At 31.5% G+C, this 24852-nt stretch overlaps 1 pseudogene; it reads right to left on the bottom strand.

Annotated features, from left to right (window-relative positions):
- Nucleotides 1–3969: 3969 nt before the first annotated feature.
- Nucleotides 3970–24806, bottom strand: LOC148760528 (26S proteasome regulatory subunit 7-like; annotated as a pseudogene).
- Between the last annotated feature and the right edge of the window lie 46 nt (nucleotides 24807–24852).

Here is a 24852-nt window from a genome sequence, read left to right as displayed (position 1 = left end):
TAGCAATTTATCGAGCAAAGTGTCAAAAATAGGTTAATACTGCGTTTAAGCCGTTTTAGGCTATTGCATTTCATACCATGCATTAGTATAGGATTTAAGTTAATTATATAGTGATTTAGCATCAATGTGATGAATTGTGTAAATTTTTGTAATGTGTCTAGGAGGAGAGCCTTCCGGAAAAGGCAAAGAAGTCGTACCCGACGAGTAGTGATCGGGGCGCTTAGAAAGCTTTTAGTTTGTACAAACGGTGAGTAAACTTATTATTATTGTAAATTATCTAGAGTTTATTTTAAATGCCCTTTATGTATTTTATGAAATGAGAACGAGATTAAAACGGGATTTTTGATGTTCTAGGAATAAATGTGATAAATAAAAATATATTGTATTGATTATGAAATTGAGTAATTGGAGGCTACAAATTGACTTGAAAAATATATATTTTCCTAGGAATGGCTTATGAGAAATGAGTATATGTGGCTATATTTTGTGAGTGCATTTGGGAAATTTATGTAAGTTGATTTTACTATGCAGGCTGGATAAATAAATAAAAACCACGTTATACTGTCGAAATTTTATTAAAATTGGTGGGTTAGTCACTACAGTGACGGGTTTTCGTGGACTGCCTATTAGAGGGGCACGGTAAACCCAGTTATATAGTTACTCCGGTTGTAGAGGCGAGGAGGGTAACTCCCGGGGTAGTATTAGAGCTCACTTCACGTCGAACCCCCACGTGAATGTGTAACTCGGCCAACGCCAAGGGACGGCTTGTTTTAAAAATAAAAATGTGTTTCACATGTGAATATTTTAACACCCTTGGCGGACTCGGTTAGATGCCTCGGCCAAGGTATCCCCGAGGATTAGTTTTGGCTTGAGCCTTGTTTTAATAAAAGACAAAAGCCTTAACAACTGTTTTGGTAAATTACAAATATTTTATGGTTTAAGAAACAAATTGAAAACATTATGAAATGGGTTGAAATTTGTTGTTTAAACTTGCCTCCATTTTACTCGCCTTTAGATATTTATGATAATGTCTGTTTACTCATTGGGATTGCAAAATCTCACCCAACTCCTTTCCACCCATTTCAGGTTCAGTATAGATTGTAGATAGCTGATCTCATCGAGGACTACCATTGGATCTGCATTTTTCAAACCGTAGGTTCACAGTCCTCTTTACTTTTGTTTATTCGGGGGCCCTCTTGTTATTGTAAATTAAATTAAATATTTTAGCTTACTGTATTTCAGTATGTATAAATTTATTTAGCTTTTACGCTACAAAAATTATTCACGTATAACTCTATAAATATTGTTTTATAAGAAAATAGAATATTTTCCTTAATATTTCTTTTATTTTCTTATTATATTCAAATAACCGTAATTTCGTTTTAAATGAAGATTTTAGACTTTTAAACTCATTTTGAATATGAATTATGTGTTTTGTACTTGTATATTACGTTTTAGCCAGTTTCGAAATTTTTGAGAAAAAAATGACCAAAATACCCCTGTGTGGCGAAAATTTTATTTTGATTGTTTTTGATCTAAAATAGTGTATATTCTCTAAAAACTTGATATTTAACAACGATTGCTCACAGAAAAGGAAAGAAACTGATATGTAAGCCTTGCGGGGTTCCGGTTGGCATTCCGGATAATGAGTGTCAATCAGGGACGTCGCTGCGATTGTCATGGGCCTGAGGGAGGTTCCGGGTCGTGACAGTTGGGACATGTTTTGCTGTGATGTTTGTCACGTGGAGTGATCTTTGAGTTGAATGATGCAGGCTTTTGCGGTGACTTAATTCCTGGTGGATGAAAATTTTATAATTAATTTTCCATAAATTATTTAATAATTTAATAATGAATTATTGATATTTAATGAAAATAAAAATTAAAAGATTAAGATATGAAAAATATAAATAGAGAAAAATTATTCAAATAATTAAAATTAAAAATCCTATAACTAATTTAATGATAAATTATTTAACAATTTTAATAACAAATTAAAAATATTAATAATTTAATAATAAATTATTGATGTTTAATGAAAATATAATTTTATTTTATTTTGTATAAAAATAAATTTTATTATAATAAAGGTTAATTTTATCATTTTATCATTTATTCTAAAATTATTCTTACGAACCAAACATTAGAATAAGTCATAATAATAATTCCTACTCTATTCTATTCCATGAATTAAACTACATAATAATAATTTCATTCTATTTCTCTCTTATTTTATCCTTACAAAATAATTATTCTATTTCATTCCGTGAACCAAACATGCTGTTAGGACATGTTTGCTTGCTTCAAATTTTTTATCGATTTTAGTTGTGTAAAACTTCACATGTGTCTTTTTTTCTTCTTTTACAAATAGATGATAGGGGTGTGATTGATGGAGCTTAATTACGGATGGATTTAGAGAATGGGGACAGCTAAATTGTGTTTTTTTTTTCTGAAAATCATAAAATTAATGGAATCCTTTTAATTAATTAAGAGACTTAGGTCATGTTTGCTTGCTTCAAAATCTTTTAACATTTTTAGTTGTGCAGAACTTCTTGTCACATGTGGATTCCTATTCTACTAAGGCTTCTCATTACAAAAATGATTCTTTAAGTTTTGGAAGACTATGGTGCTTTTGGAATCTCAACAGAGTTAAACACCTCGCAACTGGGTTTTCTCTCTAGATTTGCTAGAATTTGTGGGTGTGAGTAAATATTATTAAGAGGCTATTGAGAGAGAGTGTCCAATCAATCTGAATTGGCTTGACACATAAATTAAAAATCATATAACTAATTTAATGATAAATTATTTAATAATTTAATAATAAATTATTGATGTTTAATGAAATATAATTTTATTTTATTTTTGTTGAAAATAAATTTTATTATAATAAAAGGTAATTTTGTTATTTTATCATTTATTCGTTGATTATAATTAGTCATAACAACAATTCTTACTCTATTCTATTCTATGAACTAAACTATATAATAATAATTTTATTCTATTTTTCTTTTATTCTATTCCATTCCGTGAACCAAATATACTGTTAGATAATGTTTGCTTGCTTCATATTGTTTATCAATTTTAATTGTGTAAAACTTTAAATCTGAATTGGCTTGGCACATAAAAAAAAGATTTTATTTTACTTTAATTTTTCAATAATATTATAAATGTTTCACTTCGTGTATGGTGAAAATTAATCAAATTATTTAAATTGCTTTATATTTTCTGTTTGCTGAATTATTTTTTCTTTTTTTTCAAAAGATTTTCTAAGATGGATGAAATATTTGTTCAGGAATCGGAGGTTGAAGAAATGGACATCCAAATCATAGAAGGGTTACGAAAGTTGGCTGACAAAATAGAGCAACGAAAAGAAACTATAAAGCAACAAGAAAAGGCACTGAAGCTCCTTAATAAAATGATAGAATTTCTGCTTCTTGCTGTAGAGACAATAACTTAAGTTGGAGAACCAACAGGAAACAATGCTCGGGCCAATGATAAGGGAAAACCTAATGCAGAAAAGAAATAGAAAAAGAAAGCTGGTGAAAATTAGAAACGAAACCTTTTTCTCCAGCTGGCTGAATTAATAAGTTTAACCTTAGGGTTTTTACTTTCAAGTGTTATGTTAAGCTTTTAATTTTCCTCTAGAATGTATCTGCGCTTGGATGCATGTGCATCTGGTTTGACTGAAATGCAATAAAATAATATATTTCCTTTGAATGCCTTTACCAATCTACATAACCGGTAAGAGTCTTGCATAAAAGGCATTAAAAATGTTTTTTTTCTGCTTAAAAGACACAAGGAATGTACTTATAGGTTATGTTATAACAGTTCAAAGATGAAGAAGAGAATCTTAATTTATCAAAGATGAAGTTCTAATACTATATTAGAAGAAGGTAAAATCTTGTACAATATAAAACTGTAAATTGAACATTGATAAATGTTATATATATATATATAACAATGCCTTCAGACCTAATTGTCTACGATATATTTTGGAGCTGCACTAAACTTCTCGTAACCTTAATGACTCTGTTTACGACATTGAGAAAATCTTTTTCAGTTTTCATCTTCCTTGTTGCTCATATTGCAAACAGTCCAGCCTCTGCATACAGTCCTTATATTAGCACCTGTAGAATTAGGACCAAGTCGAGCAAGAAGTTCAAATCTAATGTACCTTTCACAATTCATAATTCTTGTACGGATTTTGAAGATTTGAGTCCGACTCTCCATATCAGGAAGACCAAACTCAACCTTACGGTCCAATCATCCGGGACGTAAAAATGCAGGATCTAAGGTGTCTGGCCTGTTAGTTGCCATCAGAACTTTGATGTTTCCACGGGCATCAAACCCGTCAAGCTGATTGACAATCTCAAGCATTGTTCGCTGCACCTCGTTATCTCCACCAAAACCATCATCAAAAAGTGCACCCCCAATAGCATCTACTTCATAAAACAACACGATACATGCTTTTTTGGAACGTGCCAACTAGACAATGGCATTGTGTAATAACTCTAACTAAATTATTTGTATAACTATCTTAATAATAAAAAAATTGAAGAGGTTGGTTGTCAATACAAATGAAGAAGAAATGGCACTGGTGTTACTTGCATCACTTACTGACTCTTTTACTAATGAGGTGGAACATCTGATTCGTGCTGAAAAGATGAAAACTCTAGTTGAAGCACGAGAAGAGTTGAAGGGAACCAAGAAAGAGAATATTCCAGACAGCAATTCGGTCAGCAAAAATTCCAAGAAACTATCCTAGGGATCAAGACTCCGGTGCCTAGTTGATCTGAAAGCACCGTGTCTCTGGGTGGCTCAATTAATAATTTTAACCTTAGGCCTTTTAATTTCAATTGTTATGCTTTCAATTTTGAAGTGTTATGCTTTTAATTTTCAAGTGTTATGCTTTTAATTTTTTAGTTGGATAACTACAGTATAGTGTGATAATTTCAATTCTCGAGTCTCTTACCAAAATTCTTATGTAATTCGTCATTTTATAATTGGACAACTATTGTATATGGTGATCATTTTAAGGCTAGATTTATTGAATATTTTAAGATAATGCAAGTGTGCAACCCGACATATGCTCTTCTCAGTTCTAATTCGTCATTTTTGAATTGGACAATTGAATACCTTCAAGATGATGCGAGTGTGCAACCCCATGTGTGCTTTTTCAGTTCTAATTCGTTATTTTCGAATTGGACAATTGAATACCTTTAAAATAATGCAAGTGTGCAACCCCATGTGTGCTCTTCTTAGTTTGCAACCCATGTGTGCTCTTCTCAGTTCTAATTCATCATTTTCGAATTGGACAATCGAATACCTTTAAAATAATGCAAGTGTACAACCACATTTGTGCTCTTCTCAGTTTTAAATTGTCATTTTTGAATTGGACAATTGAATATTTTTAACTCATGACTTAATGCATTAAAACAAAAGATATTTGAAACCAACTCGTTGGAAATTTCTTGGTTGAAGCGATTGCTAGGTACCTAATCTACTACAGTCTACAACAATTAACATGTCAAACCGTCACATCCAATTTCATTAAGGTGTCTTGTTCATAACTATCAATTTCTTTTATACGTTTGGAAGGAATTCCTAATGATCTATTTCTACAATCAAATAGGAGGGATTTCTTTTCATGTTTTGAAGTACTCTTAAACTAAAGCTAAAACGCAAAATCATAGCTGATTATAAATGAAAAAATAATTGAAGTATAACATCAATTATGACATAATTAATCTATATGTAAGTAGAATTATGTGTTTCGTTATCTTAAAAAATTAAATTTTTCCTATAATACTTCAAATAAGTTGTTTGCTTTTGTCTTAACGTACTTTCTCACTATTTGTTTTTTAAAGTGATAAAAGTAACAATTAAATGAAGCCTAAATTATTATAACTAAGTGCCAATGATTGGTTTGATTGAAGTGTTATGTTTTTAATTTTCAAGTGTTATGGCTTTATTTTTGAGTAGGGTTGGAGTATAATAGTTCGAAATCTCAAAGGAAGAGACATAAATAATGATAATGTATAAAAAATATAAAATTTACATATAAAAGTTGTATCTTAGTCAAACAATTTGGATGGTTTTATTATCAAACTCATTTATTTTTATGATATTTTAGGATTAAGTGTATATATATATATAGAGAGAGAGAGAGAGTGAGCAAGTTTCGATTAAATTAATTTGGTTAATTCAATTAATGAGGTTGATTAATTTGAGTAATTTATAAATGATCAATGAAAAATACAAGAACCGAATTGATAAAAGCCAAGTGCTCTACCATTTGATTCTTTGTTTAAATTATTGTAGTTTAGACTTTATAATTAATTTAGCATCCAAACAACATTTGCAATTAAGAAATAGTCAAAATTTAAAAACAAATCTTTTTATAATGTCTTGACTACACCTAGACCAGGAGAGGGTGAAAATGAATCTGTTGCTGCAATCAGAGAGAGGCAGAAATGGGACAATGCCAATTATATGTGCAAAGGCCACATCTTGAATGGTTTGGCTGATGACTTATTTGTAGACCTGTCAATATGGGCTAGCTTGGCTCAACCCATTGTGGGTTGAAAAAATATGGGCTGGGTTGGGCTAGCCCATTTTTTAAATGGGTTGTTAAACTCCCAATCCAGCCCACCCCTTGCTAGCCCATGGGTTGGGCTAGGCTAGCCCACTTTTTTTTAAAAAAAAATTATTTTTAAAAATTTACCTAACAAACTCCCTATCAATAAATTGTTTTATAATTTAATCCATAGATTGAATAATAAAAACATGTTAAAATAAATAAATTACACCAAAGATAAATAAGAAAATAAATTACACTAAACATAAATAAAGTTTCGATCATTAACATAAATTACAATCCCATCAACATAAGTACACAACCAAATAAATAGAAACTTCAAGATTTGTCCTCCTCAATCCTCATCATCAAGCAAATCATTTGAATCTTGGTTGGACAGCAATGATGTCTCAAGGTCTGAATCATTGTCATCTAATATTGATTGTCATAAAAGAAAAAGAGATAGTGAGTTTCAATCTTAACTAAAATTATTAATCTGACAAGCAAAAATTAAAGATATTAAAATATATAAGATAAACAATACCATCAGTAGCTAAAGAAAAGCCATGCAACCAATCTTTCGTGCAAACAAGCATTTGAACATTTTCATGGTGGAGGGAACTTCTAAACTTGATGGCCACCAATACTAAAAGTAGACTCTGATGCTACCGTAGTAATCGAAATGCTCAATACATCTCGTGCCATAATAGAAAGATTAGGAAAGCGCTTAGTATTATTCTTCTAATAACTAAGCACATCCAAGTCTTCAAATACTTCATGATCAAGCTTTGCCTCATCTAAATAAACATCCAACTCAAACTTTCCAGCAATAGAAACTGTTTCATTTTGAAACATTTTGAACTCCTACAATTTTTACATACATAAACAAAATAAAGCAATTATCAAAATATAAGTAAAGTAACATAAATTCTCATGTAATAAAATGTTAGAAAGACATAAAACTTACATTAAAGATCTTTGATCCTTTAGGTTTAGTTCCCCCTCCAGTTTGCTTAGGCAAATTACTTATTGAGTGAGAAGAAATACTTGATGATGCACAGGTGTTCCTTGCATATTCTTCAAAGGGCTTGTACAACTTTGTCTTCAGATCTCTTAACTTTCCATGACAAGTAGAAGTGTCAATCTTAGAATAGCAAAATTTTAAGAAATCAAGCTTTAACCTTGGGTCAAGAATAGCTCCAAATGCAAGCACTACACTATAATCCTTCCAATACTTGTCAAATTTCATTTTCATCCTTTGAGACATATCTTTGATAACCTAATCTTCGCTATGCAAATTCTCATTTAAAATAGATTCAATTTTCCAAACTTGCATGAAATACATGTTAGAAGTTAGATAAGATGAACCGGATATGAAGTTTGTGGTCTCATAAAAGGGCTCCAAGAATTCACAAATTATCATTGCTCTCCCCCATTCCTTATCGGATGGATTATATTTATAAGTTCTATCAACAAATTGAAGACTAGCAAAAGCTTTTTGATATTTGATTGTACTTTCAAGCATCAAATATGTTGAATTCCATCTAGTCGACACATCTAAACGTAACCCAACACCTACATCAATGCCAACTTGTTGAACACATTCTTGAAACTTTTTCATCCTCCCATCTGATGCCTTTACATATTTCACACTCTCTAATTTTAAATAATGCTTCATTGATTGCTTTCAAGCCCTCTTGAACAATAAGATTTAATATATGACCACAACAACGCATATTAAAAAATTCACCATCACAAATCAAGCTATTTTGCAAATGAAGGTGGCCTTTCAAGATAGCTTGCATGTTATCATTAGCAGAAGCATTATCTAAAGTAAGGGAGAAAACTTTTTTATCTATTCCCCATTCTTTCAAACAATCAAACATGTGGTAGCTAATTCAACTCTAGTGCGTGGAGGAGGCATATGACAAAAGTTAAGTAACTTGCTACATAAATTCCAATTTTCATTGACAAAATGAGCAGTCAAACAAATATAACCCTCAGAAGTAGATGTTGTCCATACATCAGAAGTTAAACAAATTCTATTAGGTACCTTGACCATAACTTGTTAAAGTTTCTCTTTCTCTGTCAAATAAATCCTTCGAACATCAAATACAGTAGTGTTTCTAGAATGCATCACCACATCTGGATTTACATATTGAGCCCAAGCTCTAATCTTATCATATTCAACAAAAGCATAAGGCAAGTCATGCTTAATTATAGCTTCAACAAGCGTGCCATGTGAAATCCTTGGATCAAATTTTCTAGCCCTTACTTTCCCTTCATGATCCATAAGCATTTGATGTGGATTAAAATATGAAATAAATTTACAAGTATCAATGTGACGACGCAAATGTGAAGTGCCATAATTAGAGCCATCGGGTTTAGGACCAACCTTATACTCCATTTTACAACCATTACAAGTTGTCCTTTCTATTCCATATTCCTTTTTGCCTATTTTAGTGAAATAACTCCAAACATTCGAAGTTTCTTTTTTCGCCCTCGTATTTAATTGTTTAGATTCAGATATATGGGAGTGGGAGGGAATTTCATCCTCATTTAAAATTTTCACATCATCATCCAAATTTACACAATTTTCAACTGATTGATCCATCATCATTACCTTCAAATAACATAAACATGAATAATAAATATTAAAAATTTACACCAATGAACAACAATATTTATTTATATATGATTAAATAAAATATAAATAAAATAAACCTTATATACAACATAAAACTATTAATTTCTAAAACAATGAAAGAAGACAATATTTCAACAAAAAAATAAAATTGAGCCGTAGTTTGCAAAATAAATTGTAGCAGGATCGAAGCATCATGAATTAATTCATACCTTTTCGGTGTACAACCTTCAAGCTAGGACAATTAATCACAATTAAGTCTTTCAAGGATGGAAACGTGCAGGTTTGATTCCCTAGACAAAAGATTATGAGACTTAGTAAATGATTGAGTTCTAAATATTTCAACTTGCTGAAAGTGATCTTTGAACAAGGCATTAATTTGTTAGTTGTACATTCTCAACAAGGCATTAATTTGTTGACTAGACTTTTGAACAATTAACTTGTTGTTTTCACACACAAATCTGGGTAAAAATGAGACCTATGCACAAGACCAAAAACACCCCATAGGACTTGTAACAAAACTAGATAAAGATCATCCAACCCAGCCATCACTTTACACAGACCACATTATACTACAACCTTAACACAATTATTAATTATAATTATTAATTTATTTTTTCAAAAAAAAACATGTGAAATAATGATAATATACAACAAATTCCAATAGGTAATTAGAATTTCTTTTGAAAGGCAATTAATATAAAGGAGAAAACAAAAAAAATATTGAATCATAAAGAGAGAAAGAAACATACCTCAAAATAACATTTTTGGCAAAGAAATCAAAGAGAGGAACAAAAGATAGATAAATAGCAAGAAAGAAAAAAAAGGAAAAGAAAAGAAAGAGAAAAGAAATGAGATGCAGACATACAGATGTAGTGGTGAGGAATTGAAGATGGTAGTAAACTTGCAGCAAGTGAAAGAAGAAAAGGGAAATAATGGGGCGGTAGGGTAGAGTGAATAAAAAAAGGAAAGGGAGCTAGAAGGTTGGACCAATTGGTGAACTAGGCCATTAATTTTTTTTTTCTTTTGGCCTAATGGGTTGGCCTGGCCTAGCCCGAAATTACCCAATATTTAAATAGGTTGGCCCATCTAGGCTCGGTTTTAATATGAGCTTGAAAAATATAAACCCAACCCATCCCATTTTTAATAAAAAATGGGTCTGCCCAATGGGCCAAGCCCATTTTGACAGGTCTACTTATTTAACACATACCAGAATGAAGCTACTGCAAAAGAATTATGGGACAAACTGGAAACCAGGTATATGACAGAAGATGCAACAAGTAAGAAATTTCTTGTCAGTCGCTTTAATAATTATCAAATGGTCGATGGGCATTCTGTTATAAAACAACTGCGAGAAATTGAAAGAATGCTTAATCAGTTTAAACAATATAAAATGAAAATGGATGAAACTATAGTTGCATCCTCCATTATAGACAAACTTCCTCCATCATGGAAAGAGTTTAAAAGAAGTCTGAAACACAAAAAAAAAAAGATATAACTCTTGAGGCTTTGGCAAATTATCTTCGAATTGAAGAGGAATACAGAAAACAAGAACAAGTTGCTATTTTTGGATAAGCCAAAGTAAACATTGTGGAGGATGGACAGACCACTAAACTTGCCAAAAGGAAGTTCAAACAGATTGCTAATAGTCTGAAATTCAAAAGAAAGAACAAAAGTGCATGTTTCCATTGTGGAAAACTAGGACATTTCAAAGAGGAATGTTGATTATTGAAGAAGAAAATTACTTCTTCAAATGATGTTGCTTTTGAAAATTTTGCAGCTATGATTTCTGAAATCCATATGGTTGACGAAAATGATGATTGGTGGATTGATTCAGGAGCAATAAAACATGTGTGCAATGAAAAGAATCTATTCAAGAATTTCACTCCAAGTGACCATGGAAATTTCCTATACATGGGAAATTCTTCTACAACAACCATTAAAAGCAAAGGGACTATTGAGCTTGAGTTCATCTCTGGAAAAATTCTAACTTTGTAAGATGTTTATTATGTTCCAAAAGTTAGAAAAATTTAGTGTCTAGAAGTCTATTAAATAAGTTTGGTTTCAAGCTTGTATTAGAGGCAGATAAATTCTTTCTGTCCAAGAGGGGAATATTTATTGGGAAAGGTTATATGTGTGAGGGAATGTTCCAACTAAATAATATTAATAATAATAAGAATAAGATTGTTGTTTCTACTTATATAATTGAATCCTCTTATTTATGGCATTATAGATTAGGACATTTAAATTATAAAAGATTAGATGATATGTATAAAATGGACTTAATTTCAAATTTTAATCAAAATATTGATAAATGCAATGCATGCATGCTAACAAAAATAACTAGAAATCCTTTTTCTAAAGTTAAAAGAAACACTAAATTACTTGAACTAATACATAGTGATGTGTGTGATATGCAAAGTATACGTACATTAGCTGGAAAGAAATATTTTGTCACATTTATTGATGATTTCTCTAGATATTGCTATGTATATTTGCTGCATTCTAAAGATGAAGTGCTTGATAAATTTAAGGTTTATAAAATAGAAAGAGAATTACAATGTGAATCTTTTATCAAGTGCTTAAGATTGGATAGAGGTGGAGAATATGACAGTCCAATTTATTTTGCCTCCGTCAGAATAATCCATCATATTTCAACACCTTATACACCACAACATAATGGTGTGGTAGAAAGGAAAAATAGGGTCTTGACCGAAATGGTAAATGCTATGTTATCATACTTATGTCATGGAAAAGGTTTTGGAGGAGAAGCTTTATTAACAGCTAATCACATATTAAATAGAGTTCCTAAAAAGGAAAATAAAATAATCCCATATGAGCAATGGAAGAGAATAAGACCTAACCTTAGCTATTTAAAGGTTTAGGGTTGTAGAGCTGTAGTTAAAGTTATAGAACCCAAAGGAAAAAAACTGGGTGAAAGAGGAATAAAATGCATATTCATAGGACATGCGCAATATAGTAAAGCATATAGGTTCATGGTAATTGAACCAAATGATTCAATTCCAGTTAACACTGTTATTGAATGAAGAGATGCAATTTTTGATGAAAATATATTCAAATTTGTGTCAAGAAAACTACAACCACAACAATCAATACAATAAAATGACATTCCATTGGAACAAAATGAAAATAATGATGAATCTAGTCCAAAAAAAAGAAAAAGAAAAAGGGCTAGAAAGGTAAAAGATTTTACTCCAGACTTTTATATGTTCCTTGTAGAAGGAACAGGAGAAAATATAGATAATAAAATACTTTATTGTTTTAATTTGGAATTGGACTTTATTACATATGATGAGGCAATGAAGTCTCAAGATTTTACATGTTGGAAAGAAGCAATCAATGATGAGATGGACTCAATAATGGGAAACAACACTTGGATTTTGGTTGATCTTCCACTAGGTTCCAAACTAATAGGTTGTAAATGGATTTTCAAAAAGAAAATGAATGTGGATGGAACCATAGACAAATTCAAAGCAAGATTAGTAACCAAAGGTTTTAAACAAAAGCAAGGGATTAACTACTTTGATACTTGTGCTCCAGTAGCTAGAATTACTACAATTAGATTTCTAATTTTTCTTGAATCAATTTATAAGTTGGTGATTCATCAAATGGATGTCAAGACAGCATTCTTAAATGGTGAATTAGAAGAAAAAGTCTACATGACACAACCGGAAGGGTTTATTGTTCCAAGACAAGAGCATAGGGTTTGTAAGCATGTCAAGTCATTGTATGGGCCTAAACAATCATCAAAACAATGGCATCAAAAATTTGATGAAGTTTTTTTAGCCAATGGCTATAACATAAATGAATTCGATAAATGCACATATAGCAAATTCCAAAATGGCAAAGGTGTTATAATTTGCTTAAATGTGGATGACATGTTAATTTCTTGCACGAATTTAGAACAAGTAGAGGAAACAAAAATGTTTTTGTCAAATAACTTTGCAATAAATGATATGGGTATAGCAGATATCATTTTAGTAATTAAAATATTCCAAGATGAAAATACTATAACTTTCTCATAATCGCATTGCATTGAAAATGTACTTAAGAAGTTTGATCTTAGTGATTGTATACCAGAATCTACACCTATAGATCTTCAAATCAAATTAGTACATAATGCTGGTAGGGCTATTAATCAATTACAATATGAAAGAGTGATTGGTTGCGTAATATATGCAATGACATGTATAAGGCTAGATATAGCATTTGTTGTTGGAAAGTTAAGTAGGTATACAAGTAATCTAGGTATTTTGCATTGGCAGGCCATAATCGAGTACTAAGGTATTTAAAGAAAACAATCAACTATGGTCTTTGCTATAATGGATATCCATCAGTATTGGAAGGATATTCGAAAGCTAGCTAGATTACAAATTTAGAAGATCATGCTTCCACTAGTGGATGGGTCTTCATGCTTGGTGAGGGTGCCATTTATTGGGAGTCCAAGAAACAAACATGTAAAGTAGATTCTACCATGTCAGCCGAATTTATTGCATAGGTTGCTACCACTAAAGAAGCCGAATGACTAAGAAATTTACTCTATGATATACCTTTGTGGCCAAAACCAATTTCACCAATGTCTATCCATTGTGATAGTGAAGTAGCTTTAGCAAGAGCATATAGCCAAGTGTATAATGGAAAGTCTAGACACATTAGATTAAGATATAGCTATGTCCAACAGTTAATTTCTGATGGAGTGATCACTATAACTTTTGTGAGGTCTAGTTAAAACTTGACGGATCCTTGAACAAAACTCTTGCTAGAGATCTTGTAGATAAGACCTTAAAGGGGATGGGGCTCAAGCTCATAAATTGAAAGTCAGCTATAATGGAAACTCGACTCAGCGCTTGGTATAACGTCAAGTCTTGAAGTTTTATGAGACAAAGTTCATCATTTGTATATGGCTGCTAGCACTATATTATAATATATATATATATATATATATATATTATATTCCATCCAAAGCAAAAATGCTAGGTACTCTTAATAGACCTATAACATAAAGTTTGTTAGAATGCTTTAGTTACAGGGGCATTTTTTATGGGATCTACCTATGTGAATTGGAAGTGTGGCTGCTTCTAGAAGCTCAAGAGCTTGGCTTTAACAGCACTCATGAAAAGAGGATGCTAACGCATGGCCATAAAAGCATCATTAGATACTATGCATTCACTGGTGATGAAATCATTGTGTGAAATGTGTTCGGTTAACCAAATGCAATAGTTGGTTCAAAGCATAGTCTACCATGCAATTTTGGTTAACTTTAACTCGTTTTCACTAAGTGAAGGTTTAATCAGAAGACACATTCATTTATGCAATCGATTTCCAAGATTAAAAAAAAAAAATTATTTTGAAAATAGTGGTGGATTGTTGGATATTTTCAACAATAATAAATGTGGGACAAAATCCCACATTGGAAAAAGAAAAGGAAACAGAGTTACTTAAATAGAGAGGAGTATAAGTCCATTGCAATTGGACTTTAATAGGCAATGGACCATGGATGGGCTTTCTGGGCCTGGATGGGCTTGAAATTAATTAAATTTAATATTTAATTATTTATAATGGCACTTGCCACTTGCAGAAAAAAATAATATATGTATTTTTAATTTTATTTTCAATAGATAATAACTATTGGAAACAGACAGAAACAGATTCTGTCTGAAACAAAATACAATTGTGCATGTTGGTTTAATTGTTAAAAACAGGAAGAAACCGTTTCTGTCTAAAATAGACACAATTGTGTCTATTGAAAAACTGCCTCAGTTGCCTATAAATAGGACCCTCCTCCGAAATAGAAAATACATAGAAATAATAAAAACAAAACACTCCCTCCTTTCCTTTCAAAATTCTTTAGATTTTCTTCTGTATTATTTTACTATAGAAAATTATACAAAAGAATAGATAGTTGTGTTATTCATTAGTGAATGCTCAGTGGATCGACTTTGTCAATGCAGAACGCAGTTAATCACTAGACTTCATTGTATCCTTGAGGTTTATCACCTGTAACCCTTTTGCATACTATTTGTGGGGGCGAATATAACCTTAAGAACAGTGGCACTATAACATGCCTTGAAGCCATTTCGGTATTTTCTAGTCCCTCCGCTAAAACAGAAAATACACAGAAATACTAAAAATAAAACACTCCCTCTTTTCCTTTCAAAATTCTTTAAATTTTCTTCTGTATTATTTTATTGTAGAAAATTATACAAAAGACTAGATAATCGTGTTATTCATCAATGAATGCTTAGTGGATCGACTTCGTTAGTGCAGAACACAGTCAATCACTAGGCTTCATTGTATCCTTGAGGTTTATCGCCTGTAACACTTTTGCACACTATCAGTGGGGGCGAATAAAACCTTAAGGACAGTGCCACTGTTATATGCCTTGAAGCCATTTCGGTATTTTCTAGTTCGATGTTTTAACACTTGCTACCCCAAACCCAAGAAAATATTTAAGTTTCCCTAAGTCCTTGAGTTTAAAATTAGAATTTAGGTTAGTCTTTAACTTCAGTACCAAGCTCTATGGAAGTACTACCAATCACAATATCAACATAGTTTGACAAAGCAATATATCCTCCACTGTTTGTGCTTTTGGTGAACAAAGAATAATTAGCTTTAGATTGCTGAAAACCATAGGTTAACAAATAGCAGGTAAACTTCAAATTCCATTACCTTGACACTTGCTTAAAGCCATACAAAGACCTGTGTAATTTGCACACCATTTGAACATTATTAGGACACCCTTAACATGATTTCCTTCAGGCGTCTCCATAAAAATAGTTTCATCCAAATCATCATTCAAGAAAGCATTATTTATATCAAGTTGAGTGAGAAACCAACCTTTAACAGCAGCTAATGCCAAGAAAAGTCTTACGGTTGTGTGTTTTGCCACCGGACTAAAGTTTTCTTGATAATTAAAACCAGCTTTCTAATTATAGCTTTTTCCTAGCAACCTTGCTTTATATTGTTCAACACTACCATTTTTTTTTTGAAAAATGATAATATACTTTTATTTAGCTAAGGGAAAATTCCACAATCAAATCGACGGAAAAACACAAAACTAGACAATATACCCATAATGTCCAGGTATATCCCACCAAACTAAAAAGAAATCATCCCAATAAGCCCAGGGACAATACCCAAAAAAAACGTTACAAACTCCCAGATGAAAATCAACCCAGAAAATAAAAACAAATAACCAAACTAAGTAAAAGCTTATGGATTAAAAATTAGCCAACTCTCACAACAAACCCTGTAAGAAATTCCAACAGCTATATAACGTAAAAAAGTCAGCAATAATCAGTAGAACGTATGTGTCATCCAGTCTTTCAAAAAGACATAAACACCGCATTACCAAAAAACAACCAGCTAATCAGAAAAACGAAACCTCATACATTATGTAAGAGTAGTATAAGGACCCCATATATCAACATGTATCAAATCAAAAGAATTTGTAGAAGAATTCACATGTATTGGAAATGACAACTTCCTTTGTTTAGCCAAAGGACACCCATCACATTGAAACATGACCAAATCTATAGTGCCAAATATCAAAATTTGATTTCAAAGAACTACAAGCATTTGAACAAACTTTTTTTAGAGTACAATGAAAAATCAGAACTCAAATTTGCACAAGGAAAAACACAACTGAAATTTGTAGAATTATTAAACTGTCTAGTAAAAGCATTCTTGAAATCTGCTGGTATTTGTGCACTCAAGTATCTCTGCATGATGCAGAGCCCATTGGTAACTTTAGCATGACCAATCATTGTCTAGGTAAGAAGGTCCTGAATCAGACAGTATTTGTCAGAGAAAGCCAAGAAGTTTCTTTTATTTGCATTGAGTCTACTAACAGACACCAAGTTGAACTTAAAGGATGGAACAAACAAAACATTTTCAAGAATCAACCCTTTTGACAAATGAATAGTACCTACATGAGTAACTAAGGCTCTCATTTTATTGGGCATTTGCACAAATAGATTTTGTAATTGTCTATATGACCTAAACTGATGCAAAATACGTGTAAGATGATCTGTAGCTCCTGTGTCTAATATCTAAGTGTCATACTTCAATGTAGGAAAGGCATTTTTAATGGAAAAACAACTGTGTTTAGAGATGATACCTACTAGAGCTGAGTTGACAAGAGAAGGTTTATTTTGTTGATTTGTTGACAAAGGGGAATCCTGATTCATTTCTATACCACCACGCTTAGTGACTAGAACCATTAGTTTCTGAATCTGGTCTTGAATGTGAGAAAGCTACCCAGCTGAGCTGACATCTACATCATCAAAGTGCTCATTCTCTTTGTCAACAGTAGCACTATTAACAGAAACATTTCCTCCTTTCTTAAAATTCCCCTTAGATTTTGTGAACTTGAAATCTTCGGGGAAATCTATAAATCGAAAACATTTATCTTTCGAATGTCCTCTTTTACCATAGTGATTACATATCAAATTCATATTCCTTTTCTTCTTACCATCAGAAATTGAGGCCATAGCAGAAGCCCCAATTAGAGGTTGTGATTGAATGAATAATGACCTCTATGATTCCTCTCGTAAAACCATATTATAGAATTCCTTAAGAGATGGAAAGGGCTTGATCATCACTATGTGTGATCTCAAAGCAGAATAAGACTTGTTTAGCCCATTCAAGAAACGAAAGACTGTGCTTTTATTATACAGATCCACAAATCTCTTAAAACAATTGTTATTGCAACTACCACACTCACAATAAGGTAGTGGTCTATAATTTTTCAATTCCTCCCCATATAGATTTAAACTCGGTAAAATATGTAACCATTGACCTGGTACCCTATGTGACATTACTTAATGTAAACTCCAAGTTACAAATTCGAGGCTCATCATCTTGTGAAAATTGCTCCTTCAAACTCTCCAAATTTGCTATGTATAATCCAAGTAAAAGACCATGGAAGCAATTTCTGGAGAAAAGGAATCAAGCAACCAAGCAACTACCAATTTATTACATCTATTCCATGGACGAAATAAGTCATCAGTCGACTTAAGTTTTTTGATGCTACCATCTACGAAGCCAGACTTGTTATGAATGGCTAGTGCAAGTAGAAACGAACGACTCCATGCCAAGTAATTGGGTGAGGTCAACTTAGGGCTCGCCATAATTGATGCACGGTTGTCCGGATGATGGACATAATATGGTGATTAAGAGTCGGTGATAGAGGAATTTGAGGCTTTTGAAGAAGAATTTTTCATTTATGGTTTCAATTGAAGAACTAAAATTACAAAAGGATTTTCTGATAATCAAGAGGGATTTCAACAAAGACATAACTCTTTGATTTATAAGATTGAAACAAGAAAATAAAATCAAGAAAACTCAAGATTGAACCGAAAACGAAGCTAACTTGCTCCGATACCATATTAGTTTACTAAGTATCAAGAACGTGAAGAAAACAAGAGCATTATGAGAATAAGAAAGGAATCATCGTGACAAAACAGATTTTGTATTATGTTCTTCATACTGCGGCATTAGCAAAAAAAGAGTTCATATACACAGGGTTAATTAACTAAACAAAAGTCAACTAACTACTATAAAGCTAACTATAGGTAGTTAATTAATCTAACCACATATTCTAACATGCAATGCCACCAATAGTTTTTTTTTGCAAAAATAGTTTTATGTAATTGTTCAGGCTTTTCCTCTAAACCAAATTCTTATGTCATGAAAAGTCTCTTACCAAAATCGTGAGAGGCTTATAATGGCCAATTGATTATGGAAGTCAACAAATTTGCTTTTCAAAAAAAAAATTATACTCTACATTACCTATAGTTAGTATTAACTTAGACCAAAATAAATTTGCATTTATCAAACAAAAAAGTAATTACAAGTTGATGTAAGATATCTCATGAAAAATGACAATCTAGTCACTGAACACTATGTTATGTACTTCCTTATTTCGACAGTCAAGACAAATTAAAATATTAAATGTAATTAGAAATTGTCTTGTGATATTATCAATTGATAATTTAATATGTAAAAAACATTATTTCACATTAATCCAAAGTGTGAATTCATACATGAGACAACTTTTATTATTGTGTGGTATCTTAAATTATTGGATCTAAAAGACATATAATTAGAACCAATATAGTAATTCTACATTGATCTGAGAGTTTTGACAGTATCTTTATATGCTTGTGTTTATTAGTTAATATATATATATATATATATATATATATATATATATATATATTTCAGAATTAGAATAGATTATCCTAAATTTCATCTCATAGCAAGTCAAAGTCCGCAATTCTACTATATTATAGAGGCGATAATCTTCTTTTACTCTTATTAGCCATGGTTGGTTACAATTAAAAACAACAGTAGGGCTGAAATCAGTTGGAATCTCTTGCGGACAGGATCATTAACTTCAGTTGACATGCTCGAAAGTAAAACAAGTGCCTCCGGATCTCACCAATAATTAAGTCACTATAATTATTGGCTTTAACAAAATTAAATAAATTACAAATTCATCTAACAGTTCAACTCTCACAAACATAGATATGTATCGACATATATTATAACAAAAGAAAAATACTAATATATGGAATCAATTTGACTAATGCCATGACATGTTTCCCAAATTAACATGTGGTTTTTTTTTTAAGTACAAATTAACGTGTAGTTAATAGTCAAAATATAATACTTCATATATTTATTCATAAGAAATCTACTATTGTATAGTATGATAATTTTAAAGCTAGATTTATTGAATATCTTTAAGATAATGCAAGTCTGCAACCCCACGTGTGCTCCTCTCGATTCTAATTCTTCATTTTCGAATTGGACAATTGAATATCTTTAAGATAATGCAAGTGTGTAACGCCATGTGCACTCTTCTCAGTTCTAATTCATCATTTTCGAATTAGACAACTATTGTATAGTGTGATAATTTTCAAATTGGACAATAAAATACCTTTAAAGTAATGCAAGTGTGCAACCCCATGTGTGCTCTTGTCAATTCTATTTCGTCATTTTCGAATTGGACAATTGAATACGTTTAAAATAATGTAAATGTGCAACCCCATATGTGCTCTTCTCAGTTCTAATCATAGAACTGGATGAAATATTTGTTCAGAAATTTGTAGGATCCAAGGTGTCGGGCCTATTAGTTGCCATCAGAACTTAGATGTTTCCACGGGCATCAAACCCGTCAAGCTGATTGACAATCTCAAACATTGTTCTCTGCACCTCGTTATCTCCACCAACACCATCATCAAAACGTGCACCCCAACAGCATCAACTTCATCAAAGAACACGATGCATACTTTTTCTGAACGTATAAATTTCAGAACTTGTGGGCATAAAATTTTCATTGAAAAAATATTTTAGATATGTATAAATTATGTTACACGATAAGAAGAAATTCTCTTTTTGTTATAAATATTTAAGAACTTGTGCTCTCAAAGATCAAAATGGAGCCAAACTAGGCTAACATAATTGCATTTGAATTTCTTGTATTTGAGGGATTCTTTTTTTTTTTTTTTTGAATTGAGATATTTGAAAGATTGACTTTTGCGAAATGAAAAATTAAATAAATTACAAATTCATATAATAGTTCAACTCTCACAAACATAGATAAGTATCGACATATTATAACAAAAGAAAAATACTAATATATGGAATCAATTTGACTAATGCCATGACATGTTTCCCAAATTAACATGTGGTTTTTTTTTATAAGTACAAATTAACGTGTAGTTAATAGTCAAAATATAATAGTTCATATATTTATTCATAAAAAATCAACTATTGTATAGTGTGATAATTTTAAAGCTAGATTTATTGAATATCTTTAAGATAATGCCAGTGTGCAACCCCATGTGTGCTCCTCTCGGTTCTAATTCTTCATTTTTGAATTGGACAATTGAATATCTTTAAGATAATGCAAGTGTGCAACGCCATGTGCAGTCTTCTCAGTTCTAATTCATCATTTTCGAATTAGACAACTATTGTATAATGTGTTAATTTTCGAATTGGACAATAGAATACGTTTAAAATAATGCAAGTGTGCAACCCCATGTGTGCTCTTGTCAATTCTATTTCGTCATTTTCGAATTGGACATTTGAATACGTTTAAAATAATGCAAGTGTACAACCCCATATGTGCTCTTCTCAGTTCTAATCATAGAACTGGATGAAATATTTGTTCAGAAATTTGCAGGATCCAAGGTGCCGGGCCTGTTAGTTGCCATCAGAACTTTGATGGCTCCACGGGCATCAAACCCGTCAAGCTGATTGAAAATCTCAAACATTGTTCTCTGCACCTCATTATCTCCACCAACACCATCATCAAAACGTGCACCCCAACAGCATCAACTTCATCAAAGAACACGATGCATGCTTTTTTGGAACGTGCCATCTGGAAAACTTCTCGCACCAACCTCGCCCCTCACCAACATGCTTCTAAACAAGCTCACTTCCAATAACAAGGAAGAATGTGAAGAATTTGGTGAAGAAGACAACTTGCTCCTCACCTCATTATCACCAACTTGCTCCGATACCATATTAGTTTACTAAGTATCAAGAACGTGAAGAAGACAAGAGGATTATGAGAATAAGAAAGGAAGCATCGTGACAAAACAGATTTTGTATTATGTTCTTCATACTGCGGCATTAGCAAAAAAAAGAGTTCATATACACAGGGTTAATTAACTAAACAAAAGTCAACTAACTACGATAAAGCTAGCTATAGGTGGTTAATTAATTTAATCACATATTCTAACATGCAATGCCACCAATACTTTTTTTTGCAATAATAGTTTTATGTAATTGTTTGGGCTTTTCGTCTAAACCAAAATTCTTATGTCATGAAAAGTCTGTTACCAAAATCGTGAGAGACTTATAATGGCCAATTGATTATGGAAGTGAACAAATTTGCTTTTCAAAAGAAAAAAAATTATACTCTACATTACCTATAGTTAGTATTAACTTAGACTCAAATAAATTTGCATTTATCAAGCATAAAAGTAATTACAAGTTGATGTAAGATATCTCATGAAAAATGACAATCTAGTCACTGAACACTGTGTTATGTACTTCCTTCTTATTTCAACAGTCAAGACAAATTAAAATATTAAATGTAACTAGAAATTGTCTTGTCATATTATGAATCGATAATTTAATATGTAAAAAACATTATTCCACATTAATCCAAAGTGTGAATTCATACATGTGACAACTTTTATTACTGTGTGGTACCTTAAATTATTGGATCTAAAAGACATATAACTAGAACCGATATAGTAACTCTACGTTGATATGAGAGTTTTGGCAGTATCTTCATATGCTTGTGTTTGTTAGTTACATATATATATATTTCAGAATTAGAATTGATTATCCTAAATTTCATCTTGTAGCAAGTCAAAGTCCGCAATTCTACTATAATATAGAGGCGATAATCTTCTTTTACTCTTATTAGCCATGGTTGGTTACAATTGAAAACAACAGTAGGGCTGAAATCACTTGGAATCTCTTGCGGACAGGATCATTAACTTCAGTTGACTTGCTCAAAATTAAAATGACAAGTGCCTTTGGATCTCACCAATAATTAAGTCACTATAATTGTTGGCTTTAACAAAATTGTAGGCATAAAATTTCTATTGAAAAAATATTTTAGATACGTATAAATTAAGTTACACGATAAGAAGTAATTCTCTTTTTATTATAAATCATTTATATCAATAATATAATAAAAATTTAAGAACTTGTGCTCTCAAGGATCAAAATGGAGCCAAACTAGGCTAATATAATTTGCATTTGAATTTCTTGTATTTGAGGGATTTCCTTTTTTTTTTTAATTGAGATACTTGAAAGATTCACTTTTGCGAAATCAGAAATTAAATAACTTACAAATTCATCTAACAGTTCAACTCTCACAAACATAGATAAGTATCCACATATATTATAGGAAAAAAGAAACTAATATATGGAATCAATTTGACTAATGCCATGACATGTTACCCAAATTAACATGTAGTTTTTTTTAAGTACAAATTAACGTGTAGTTAATAGTCAAAATATTATACTTCATATATTTATTCATAAAAAATCTACTATTATATAGTGTGCTAAATTTAAAGCTAGATTTATTGAATATCTTTAAGATAATGCAAGTGTGCAACCTCACATGTGCTCCTCTCAATTCTAATTCGTCATTTTCGAATTGGACAATTGAATATATTGAAGATAATGCAAGTGTGCAACCCCACGTTTACTCCTCTCAATTCTAATTTGTCATTTTCAAATTGGACAATTGAATATCTTTAAATCAACAAATTTGCTTGTCACAAAAAAAAATTATACTCTAGATTACCTCTAGTTAGTATTAACTTAGACTAAAATAAATTTCCATTTATCAAACATAAAAGTAATTACAATTGAATACCTCTAAAATAATGGAAGTGTGCAACCCCATGAGTGCTCTTCTCAGTTCTAATTCATCATTTTCGAATTAATGCATTAAAACAAAAGATATTTGAAATCAACTTGTTGGAAATTTCTTGGTTGAACCGATTGCTAGGTACCTAAGCTACTACAGTCTACAACAATTAAATATGTCAAACCCCCACATCCAATTTCATTAAGGTGTCTTCTTCATAACTATCAGTTTCTATTATATTTTTGGAAGGAATTCCTAATGATCTATTTCTAAAATCATGTAGGAGTTTCATGTTTTGAAGAATTCTTAAACTAAAGCTAGAAAGCAAAATCATGATTGATTATAAATGAAAAACTAATTGAAGTATAACATCAATTATGACATAATTAATCTATATATAAGTAGAATTATGTGTTTCACTATCTTAAAAAATTAAATTTTTCCTATAATACTTCATATAAGTTGTTTGCTTTTGTCTTAACGTACTTTCTTACTATTTTGTTTTTTAAAGTCATAAAATTAACAATTAAACGAAGCCTAAATTATTATAAATAAGTGCTAATGATTGGTTTTAGTGAAAATTTATGACATTTGAGAATGTAGCTTGAATCCGATAAGCTATCACATGTATAAGAAAACATTATAATAAATTCACCGAAGAGACAAAAATGAATTTAATTTTGCTAAGGTTGTGGTGGGGAGAGAAACTGATATGCTAATGATTAATTAATTTTGGTGGTGTCTGGAATTTCTTGATCCTGAGATTGATCTTACCTTATTTTTGAAATTTTCTTTTTTGATTCGCTATCTTTTCTCCACTAGTGCAATAAATATAAATTTGTTCTAAGGGTCTGTTTTCTGTTCTCATGACCATGGTTACAATTGTTGGTGGATTCGTTTCTGAGTAAGGTGGGTTGGGACATGTTTTGCTATGATGTTTGTCACGTGGAGTGATCTTTGAGTTGAATGATGCAGGCTTTTGTGGTGACTTAGTTCCTGGTGGATGAAATGTATCGAAGTCATGTTAATTAGGGCTCTCTCTTTTTTATCTGCCTCCCACCCTTCTCTTTCTAAGCAAGTTTGCAACTACCCTCCTCCACCATCGTCCTCTGTTGTCCTTTGCTGTCGTCATCACCAAGTTCTCCGTCGTCGGCCATAAACGGCAAAAATGGTGGAGTGCCAATCCGGTGATGTTGCGGCCAG

The sequence above is a fragment of the Theobroma cacao genome, chromosome 10 (genome assembly GCF_053813885.1).
Source record: "Theobroma cacao isolate CCN51 chromosome 10, ASM5381388v1, whole genome shotgun sequence".
Taxonomy (NCBI): domain Eukaryota; kingdom Viridiplantae; phylum Streptophyta; class Magnoliopsida; order Malvales; family Malvaceae; genus Theobroma; species Theobroma cacao.
This window is presented reverse-complemented; position numbering and strand designations above follow the sequence as displayed.